The sequence below is a fragment of the Paramormyrops kingsleyae genome, chromosome 24 (assembly GCF_048594095.1).
Source record: "Paramormyrops kingsleyae isolate MSU_618 chromosome 24, PKINGS_0.4, whole genome shotgun sequence".
NCBI classification, from domain to species: Eukaryota; Metazoa; Chordata; class Actinopteri; order Osteoglossiformes; family Mormyridae; genus Paramormyrops; species Paramormyrops kingsleyae.
In genome coordinates this window covers 5,699,581-5,708,779 of record NC_132820.1, presented here as the reverse complement: position 1 = coordinate 5,708,779, position 9,199 = coordinate 5,699,581, and the positions used below count along the sequence as shown (strand labels likewise).

Below are 9,199 nucleotides of genomic sequence, written 5' to 3'. Positions count from 1 at the left end.
AAAGTCCTGGAATGTGAGGTGGAGGGAGGTAGCCTAATTCTGAAGTAGCCTACAGCAGAAGAATGCTCCAGGGAGAGACTGAGGATCTTCATCTGCTCGAGACTGACCTGGCCCCAGGTGATGATGCCATCTCATTCCTGTCAATCCAAGAAGCTAAGGCGTGAACCCAGATTTACGCCGATATCCCAAAGGGCAGCAGAACCTGCTTTGCATCGGGCGGCTTGGCACTTCCCCTCGTCACCTTAAGTGACCCCAACCTTGAGTTCTGGTAATGGACGCCGCACTGAGAGCGCCATCTACGGGTCATGGAAAAATTAGGAAAATCCAAGGAATGTAGTAAGAGGAATGTCCTTCACGGAGGGCGGAGTAAAGAAAGGAGTATTATTCTGTATTTTCTTTGGAGAGATCTGTCGGCTTAAAGGTATGATTGTCCAGACTTTTCACTACAGATGAAACTAGTTTAAGGACATGAACAAGGAATATACACTTTTGTTTTCCATTTCAGTGCTTGTGCCAGTTATGTCCTTCAAGCCACCATGACTAAACTGATATGAAGTGATAAAATTAAAATGACATACAAGCCAGTCTTTTGGAATAGGGTCTCCTTAAGTCCTGAAAGTCACCATTGTATTAGCTGTTTCAGTAGAAAATTGATTTGGAGCCTGATGCTTTCTGTTAATTTACGCCTCACTTGGTAATTTTATGTCCATCTCGTAATTTAATTCAGGCAAAATGGAGACAAAAACATGTGGAGAAAAAGCGTGACTTCAGCAATAAATCAGTAACACTCCAAGAGGCTGTTGCTGACCTTGAGTTGATGTCGTTCTCGGTTTGGCGGTCATGCTGCAGCCAGTTTTACAGGGTTTCTCGTATCACATGATCCACCGCGACGGCTTCAGTCATGTGACGGTGGTTATATATCTATGGTAATACAGTAAAAAGTGAAATAGGCATTTCTATAGAGTACCCATTATTGGATAGATATATGGAAGCACCTAGGTAGTGATAAGAGCCCCCCTCGTATGTTTTGTTTGCATCTGGAAAAAAAATGGAGACAATTAAAGTTACATAACCCCCCCCCCCCCGCACCACCACCCCAACCTTCCGTGAAATTTTTGTAAGACGTGAACTGGTCCCCAGACATAAAATGATTGGGAACCCCTAACTCAATGGGTTGACTGGCACTGCGTACATGTGTGGTAACCAATGAAGTCTTTTAAAAAAAATCAACGACCGGTGTTTGGAGATTTTGTCAAAAATCTGCTTTGTAGCATTTCCTGTAGAATGTGACGTCAGGCAAAGGACAGCTAATTGTTGTTCGGTGGGATTTTCCAGCAGCCGGCCACCATGCACCACAGCGCATTGCTTATCTCAGAATGGGTTGGCGCGGCAACAATCCCTAGATCCGTTAGCGCTGTTACTGCTGTTTTTTTAGCCTGACACTTCAAAGATCACATTTGTTACACTCATACATATTTAATGTGTCTCTTTAGCCTCTGGAAAACTAGTCATTATCTGGCATCTGCATCAACTAGTAATATGGCATCTGCCCCACGTCTGATACTAAGCAAATTTGACCAGATGTATTTTTATATGAATCTTCTACCATGCTTGAGGTTAGGGTCAGATGGATTCCTCCTGCAGCATCAAAAAAGGCCAAACTCCGTCACAGTTAGTTTGTGTGGCTCAGTGGATGGCCACGTGACCGGAAGGCTATCGGTTTGAATCCCGTGGTCACTGTCGGGCCCTTGAGCAAGGTTTTTTAAGATTTACTGAGCTGATTAGGGCCAGTGAGATCCTGCATTGTCTGTTATTCAGCATGAGACTCAAAACTGCAAAGACAATAGATCAAGCCATATATTTCTGTCAGCATGGCAACATCCATCCAGCCATCTTCCAGCTGCCCATCCTGCTAATGGGAGCATAGTCACAAAGGATGTATGTAAGTGCTCAATAATTCAGAAACTAGTCTCACAGAACTGTGTACTGAAAGAGTGTGTTTTCCTTGGCACTCTCAATAGCTCATGGGAGTTTTACTTGCTCAAAAATGTTCTGCGGGCAGAACAAAAAAAAAAAAAGATTGGTTCAGAGAGATAACCAATCAGATTGTAAAGGAGGCGGGACCAAGACATCTCATTGGTTGGTCCCGACTCTACAATCTGATTGGTTATCTCTATGAACCATCATTTTTTTTGTTCTGCCCTCAGAATGTTTTTGTGTAAGTAAAACTCCCATGAGCCTCTCCTTAGTGCAGTCTGGGGTCCTTGGCCCATAACCAGTCTCTATCCAAGTGCATTTCTGCCTTTGTTGTTTATCGTCTGTTTATTATTCTGTGTCGGATGAAGATGTTGCTGCAGGAGATGCAGCGGAGTTACCGCGGATGGCATCGGATGGGGACGAGTTATTTGCGTGGCTGCCACACAGCTGTCAGAGAAATGATGTATTACTTCAGTGTTCAATGGCCCTTGTTTACCCTCGGTGGCGAACGGAAGACTCCATTAAGCAATTATGCTTCTTTTGGCAAGCAACTTCTCCCTGCATCTCGCTGCACGTCTCTGTCTGTGCTGCCTGACAATTACAGTTCTGAGATATTGCAGCGCCAGATAGTATTCGACCAAATAATTTATATCACTCCATCTGTTCATCCGTCCGTTTTCCGTATCTGTTTATCCAGTGTTGGGTTACAGAGAGTCTGGAGTCTATCCCAGGATGCACAGTGCATGAGGTAGAATACCTATCCTGTCAAAGAGCACGGCACAAACATTCACGGGACCGGTTCATCTAAACCACATACTATTGGATCGTTGGGGGAAAAACATGTAAACATTGGTAGAGCACGTTTGATCACGTTTGAACATGCAAACTCCATACACACGCAGTCCAGGGCAGGAACTGAGCCCACAATACTAGATGCTATCCACTGAGAGGGTGAACTGCTGACATATTTTCCCAATTAAAGAATTGCCAGTAATGGCTTTGTGGAAAAGAAGACAAAATCAGGTGATGCTTGCATTAATTTATATATTCTAGAGGAAGACCAATTTATTAGCAGGAAAGGATTTCAATTGGGCTCAAATATGAAAAAAACAAGCAGCATCTGAACCGCTTCTCTCCCCGGCAGACAGATATAAATACTGGGATGACCTTTCCAGTGTGAATTTTTTTGCAGCGTGTTGCTATGAATAGTCTGCTAGCATGGCACCAAGAGCCTGGCTGCACAAGGCAGAAGTTTGAGCTATTTCAGAAAAACAATAACCAGAAATAGATGTGTGAGAGAGTCAACCAGGCTGGTGAAAATCAAATAAATCTTACTTACTTACTTACTTATAAATCACTTAGAGGCAGATGTGGATTCAAGTAGCCAGACATTTGTTGCACACTCATACTATGCTAAACAGGGGTCTTCTCTAAAGTTTATTTCACGGTATGTTTCTACCATGGAAACGTCCAGTATTTCTTGTATGGTGTAAACGTGGCACTGCTCACTTTCCCAGTTCATGGCACCAAGGAATTATGGGTAAATATATTACATAGTGGTGGAGTTCAATGGAGTACACCAGTGAGAAGGCTAGCCTGGTTTCTGAGAACAGATGAAGATTACACTAACCGAGAGATAATACAGTTAAAAGGTCAAAAACAAAAAAACAAAACTATGACTAAAAGCTTAACATTAACTATGGGCCTAAAACTTTACCATTTTGATGTGTCCTGTAAAAATTTCCCCTTTGGTCAATCAGTATGAATCAATGTCATACAATGTCACCAGTATTACAGAGGTGTAAAGGCTTTGGCTTTGAGACAAACATTTTATATTAGTTCAGTTTAGTTTTTTTTTTATTAAAATCTACCATAACTATGGACTGACTCCCATTTTGGCATGTCCCGTAAAACGGTCCCCCTTTGGCCCATCGATGTAAATTAACATCGCACAATGTTACTGTTTTTCAAAAGGTCTCAAAGCTGTAGATTCGTAACAGAAATGCCCAGGACTGCGCAGACAATTAGCAAAATCAAAAGATTTGCATCTGGCCCAGTTAACTCAAAACACAAACAGGACATGACTTGAAGGACTATGGCATCAGAGCATTTCCACATTTCCCAGAACATAAGGATAAGATGAATGTAAAAAACAAAAAAGCCCGTGTGTATACTTTGTGCCTTGGGTCGCAAGCTAATTTCCACAGTCAGTTATTTATTGACATTTACATATATTAATTGATGGAATGTTGTGTCCAAAGCGACGTACGTACCAGGCAGATAGTACATTACAAGCACACAGCTGTCAAGGAGTCAACTAGGCACAAGTGCAGCTATGCTAAGCTTCCAACGAATGACTCGTAGCCAGTTAGCATTGTAGCATGAAGCGTTAGCAAGAGGCTAATAAGGGAGTTATTGAAAATGACAAGGTCCCTTTAGCACTGTAGCCTCACACCTCAGTGTTGGGAGGTTCCGTTTCCACCGGCACCTCCATCTGTCTCTGTGATCTATTTTCCTTCAGGGCACTCCCGTCTCTTGCCGTACTCCAGCAGTTTGCGGCTTGGTAAACTGGCAAGCTCTGAATCTCCCGTCGCGAGTGCGTTCCCCCGTGATGGACTGGGATCCCATCCAGGGCGTCCCCTGCCCCGTGCTCCAGGCTCCCAGCTCACTGTGACTGTGTCCTGGATGAGCGGTTGAAGAAGATGGATGGATGGATGGATGGATGGGTATTCGGTTGGATAAATGGTTAATGCGGCTTTCAATACGATGTCACACGTCAGCTGTCATGGACCATCGGAGTTCACATGTGGGTGACGGGGATCTGAAGTAACGACCGCTCCCAGACACAGGAGGGAGAATACCTTGTTCTTAAAACCAAGCACATTGTGCAGGAACATTAAAAATTAATTATTACAGTAGCTTACTTTACCTTGCTAGAATAACCAGTTCAGGTAGCCGGTGTGCTATAACTTTTAAGGATTCATGCATCCTTTTTATGCCCCTGCCAGAGAAATCTTAAACGGAGTCATGCTTAATTTGCCATTTGCACAAATATCAGGACATTGAGTACGTTTGCTTTCACGTATCCCATCATGCTCTCCTTCGATACATATGCAAACATACAGGTCACTGCAATGCTTGTGGTCTAATCACATCGTCCTGGCACCCCTGGACCATTTCGGGGGGGGGGGGGGGGGGTTTAAGGGCCTTGCTGAAGGGCCCAAGGGAAATGTGACTGTTCTGCTGAGGATGGGATTCAAACCGGCAACCTTCCGGTCACTGGTATTAATAGTTTGTGTAGTAAAGCTAAAAGGTAAAGATAAAATCCACTGCAGCACTGCACGCACTATTATCACACAGCACTGCAGGGCTGGAAGAATTTATTCATATCTTTCAATTCCTCTTCCCAGCAGTGCTAAACTTGTATCTGTCAAGGAGGGGCACTTCACTATATATTGCACAGAGATGCTACGCTACCTTTTTCCAGCTAACTCATTAGCTTTGACCACATCCACAATCAAGCTAATTGCTATGCAACCAAATCAGTCTTCTGTCATATTAATAATTTAATAAGCAGCTCATGATTAATATGAGGTTGGAAGGAGGTTGAAGCCGACACATCAATTGAGGCCAGATATGCAATTGGGCCTGAAAGGCCCGCTTTATCAGCCAGGCTTCAGCGGTGAGGGACGTATCCTTACATGCCCCGGGTCGACACCATGAGCTGCAGCATGAAACAGTAATCCAGGCGTGGCAGACAGCTATGCGCCAAGTGGCGGATCGTACCTCTTTAACATTCCAGAGTTTTGGCTTTTATCGATCAGCGTGTAAGTCTGTTTTTTTTTTTTTTTATATTCTTAGGCTAAGAATCACAAAGTTACCCATCAGTGTGGGACAAGGGTGTGTCTGCCGGCAACCATCATTTCGGTTTGCAAAGACCTCAGGATGAGTGTCAATGGAAAGGACTTTGAAGCACAGCAGGTATGACTTGATCTTCAGATCCAGAAGAACAAGAATTGATTCGATGGTTATGTCTCTGACATTCATCGTAGGTGAATAGGAACGACCTAGGGATCTCCATTACAACAAATTCTATATTTAGTTTTCACTGAGACCAAAAGTAAGAGTTTACTATTGCAAAAGAACTCATAACCGGCTCTCTTTCTGGGCACTTGTTTATTTGTTGAAGCAATTTGATGTGGATATCGGGGAATATTAAATGAAGTCGGTTTAATTACAAATTAAGATGCATTGACTACCGTGTTTGTATTAATCTTCCAATTGGCACAGCTGGGTCAGCACGGTATTCAAATCAACAATTTTCCCTCATTTAACGAGCGAACTCGCCGACTACTCGCTACGAGAAGTCGGCCGCAGTCTCCCCAAATACTAACGCGAGCGCCAAATGAGGTTAGACGGCGCATTGAATCCACATCATTAAAACACGGCCTCTGAGAGGCGATTAATTATTTGGTGGAATTAGGGGGTGCTGGCGTTAAAGAACAGCAGAGTGTGTGTCAGGATGTAACATTATTAAGAGTTGGATATGAAATGATCAGATCTCAGGCCAGTCTCTAACAATGCCAGCTGTAAACAGTCCCTTGTTTACCATGTGATGTTTGAAGAGTGAATCATGCATCAGTCCCCAGGAAGGAAGCAACTGCAACAGAAGCCATTAATTGTCCAGGATATGTTGCACCTACCAAAACAAAGCGGTCCGTGTCTATTCTCGTTACATCCTCGGCGGTACAAGTACTGCGTGAATTTCTGCAGCTGCTCAAGAGTAATAGAACATACAGTATGTCAGACTGCGTTAACTGGTTAGGAAAATGGGACTTAGATCGTTGATTTTATGCCTTTTTTGTCTGTTGTTAGAGCCTGCGTTCCACTGGAGAGCACTCCATCTCTAGATAGAATGCTCTATATATGAAGAGCATTCAGATCTTTTGAATAAATGTTACCGTCAGGATCGGTCCCTGTCCTGCCCTGTCTGTCGCTTCCTTGTTTGGCCAGCAGGTGTTGCTGGCCATCCCGTTCCTAGTGTTTCAGTCTTTAGTGATCATTAATGACCCTCACCTGTTCCTTGTAATTGTTTGGTTGTCATTGACTTGCACCTGTTCCCTGCCCCCTCATTACTTGTGTGTGTGTGTGTGTTTGTGTGTATATCGGTCATTGTAGGTGTCAGTGTTTGATAGCTGTTGAGTGTGTGACTGGGAAGGCAGTTCTCGCTTGTGTCAAATTCTGGCCCTTGTCAGTTCTAGTCTTTATTAGTCTCAGTTATTTACCTGCCTTTGTTTGACCCCTAGTAGTCCCTCATCTTTTTGGTCTCTTTTTATAATACAACCCGCTTGTTGTCGTGCTGTCTAAAGCTGCCTAGTGGATTATCATTCCTTCATGTCCAGACATGACAGTTACCACGAGGTCTTCCAATGATGATTTCTAACTAAAGGATGCAAATTTATCCATGCCTACAATATATAGTATAAGGCACATAAAGGCTCTCCATCCATGCCTGCAGTACATATGGCTTAGAAAGCTCTTTCAGCCACTGTTGTTTTTTTTGTCAGGATACAGAGATGATATTAATCTCACAGCACAACTGCAATGCATAGATTTTGTAGGAGATATTGTAGGAGGTAGGTTGAGTCAAGGTTGGCAAGAAAACGTTGTCCTCCCTGGGCTTGTTGGCAGACAAGCTCTCACAAAGTGGATACCACCTGCGCGGAGCCGAGGAGATATGAAGAAAATCAGAAAATCACAATAAATACCGAAATTCTTAAACTCAGGCAAGGCCATCTAAAAAAAACCCCCAGTAACTCCACAATTCAGTAATGCAGAGGTAGAAAAGGGCACTGTTGACATTAAAATCATAACAGTAAGTCTGACTAATCTGACTGCCCACCTTCTCGAGTGTAATTGGGACACAAGGGTTGGGCACATGATGCTGTATCACCACCTACATCCTCCTGATAGCTGGGCATGAACCCCCATCTCTCCTCGTCCCTCTCTGCACCCCACGGGCTCCCAACACCGACGTGGCATTTCGGCAAGACGGCGAGCCTCCATTTCACCCTCTGTAATTTCCATTGAAGGGTTGGTAAGAAGCACAGGGGTTGTTTATCTACGCCACCAGTCATCGTATTCTCACCCACGTGAGCCGGAATCGAGGCGCGGAAACCGCTGGCTGTTTGTAAGGGATCCATTACGAAACAAATCGTCAACCCCCAATGTCCACAACAAAAAAAAAAAATCATACAACAAAAAACGTACAATTATAGCAAAAAAGTATAAAAAAAAAAAAAAAAAAAACGTGCAAAAAAACGTATTAAAAAGTATTAAAAAATATTGTATAAAAACCATACAGGGTGCTTCTTAAATTAGTGAGGGGTCACGATCCCAGCATCCATGACAGCCATGGAGCCACTCAGTTCATGAACTCATTTGACTGCTTGCGCTTAATGAAGTTTTGCCCTGATAGTTGCTGTTTTGAACCTCTAAGTTTGTTGCTATGTGCTTCTTCATTTCATATTGCATTCCCGCTTTTCAGGTTCTGTGATCCCGGATGTAGTGAAATCTTCCTGATGGGGGTGTTCTGGCTCATCGTGACTGGATAAGGAGAGGAGGAGGCTGATGAAAGGATTATACTGATTTGAAATACAATCTCCAACACTGTTTTTTTAATGTATCATATTTTTACTGTATGATGCATGGAGTGGTGCAGTGCTTGGCACTATTGCCTTGCACCTCTGGGATGAGGGTTCAAGTCTCTGCTCTGGTTCCATGTGTGTGGAGTTGTCCCATCATGAGGCTCCCTCCAGGTACTTCGCCCCCCCCCCCACAGTTCAGAAACATACTGAGGTTAACTGGAGTTACCAAATTGCTCATAGGTGTGCATGTGTAAGTGTGCCCTGTGATGGGTTGGTGCCCCATCCTGGGTTGTTCCCTGCTTTGTGCCCTGTGATGGGTTGGTGCCCCATCCTGGGTTGTTCCCTGCTTTGTGCCCTGTGATGGGTTGGTGCCCCATCCTGGGTTGTTCCCTGCTTTATGCCCTGTGATGGGTTGGTGCCCCATCCTGGGTTGTTCCCTGCTTTGTGCCCTGTGATGGGTTGGTGCCCCATCCTGGGTTGTTCCCTGCTTTGTGCCCATAGGCTCCGTTCCCCCAATGACCCCGAATAGGACAAACGGGTACAGAAAATGGATGGATAGAGTTAACTACACCAGG

General features: G+C 44.1%; 1 long non-coding RNA gene across 1 annotated transcript; it reads left to right on the top strand.

Annotated features, from left to right (window-relative positions):
• The first annotated feature begins 277 nt into the window (after nt 1-277).
• On the top strand, nt 278-8,600 carry LOC140582204 (uncharacterized). The gene is made up of 3 exons (XR_011985150.1): nt 278-421; nt 5,839-5,958; nt 8,525-8,600. It is a non-coding gene; the product is annotated as an uncharacterized lncRNA (long non-coding RNA).
• Nucleotides 8,601-9,199: the final 599 nt, after the last annotated feature.